The sequence below is a fragment of the Hipposideros armiger genome, unplaced genomic scaffold (genome assembly GCF_001890085.2).
Source record: "Hipposideros armiger isolate ML-2016 unplaced genomic scaffold, ASM189008v1 scaffold_1128, whole genome shotgun sequence".
Classification (NCBI taxonomy): Eukaryota; Metazoa; Chordata; class Mammalia; order Chiroptera; family Hipposideridae; genus Hipposideros; species Hipposideros armiger.
Window position 1 is genome coordinate 379,818 of NW_017732478.1, and position 722 is coordinate 380,539.

General features: G+C 34.5%; 1 protein-coding gene across 2 annotated transcripts in view; it reads right to left on the reverse strand.

The window, feature by feature from the left end:
* Positions 1 to 722, reverse strand: part of ADGRL3 (adhesion G protein-coupled receptor L3) — a 125,833-nt gene that overhangs the window by 86,022 nt on the left and 39,089 nt on the right. The window lies entirely within an intron of this gene.

Below are 722 nucleotides of genomic sequence, written 5' to 3' on the forward strand. Positions count from 1 at the left end.
AAGAGTTAACACTTATCCTTCTCAAACTATTCCACAAAAAATTCAAGAGGAGGGAAGGCTCCCAAGCTCATTTTACAAGGCCACCATTACCCTGATTCCAAAGCCAGACAAAGACATCACAAAAAAAGAAAATTATAGGCTAGTATCCCCGATAAATATAGATGTAATAATCTTCAAGAAATATTGGCAACTTGAATTCAGCAATATATTAAACAGGTGATATACCATGATCAAGTGGTTTTTATCCCAGGGATTTTAGGTTGGGTGACCGTATGCAAATCAATTCATATGATACACCACATAAGCATAATAAAGGATAAAAATCATATTATGGTATCAATAGATGCAGAAAAAGCATTTGACAAAATTCAGCATCCATTTGTCATAAAAACACTCAGCAAAATGGGGATAGAGGGAACATACCTCAATCATAATAAAGTCCATGTATGACAAACCCACAGCTAATATCATACTCAATGGGGAAAAGCAAAAAGAATTCTCCTTAAGATCTAGAACAAAGGATGCCCACTTTCACCACTTTTATTCAACATGGTATTGGAAGTCCTAAACACAACAATGAGACTGGGAAAAGAAATAAAAGGCTTCCAAATTGAGAAGGAAAAAGGAAAACTGTTACTATTTGCAGATGACATGATACTGTATAGAGAGAACCCCAAAGATTCCACCAAAAAACTATTAGAACTAATAAATGAATTCAGCAA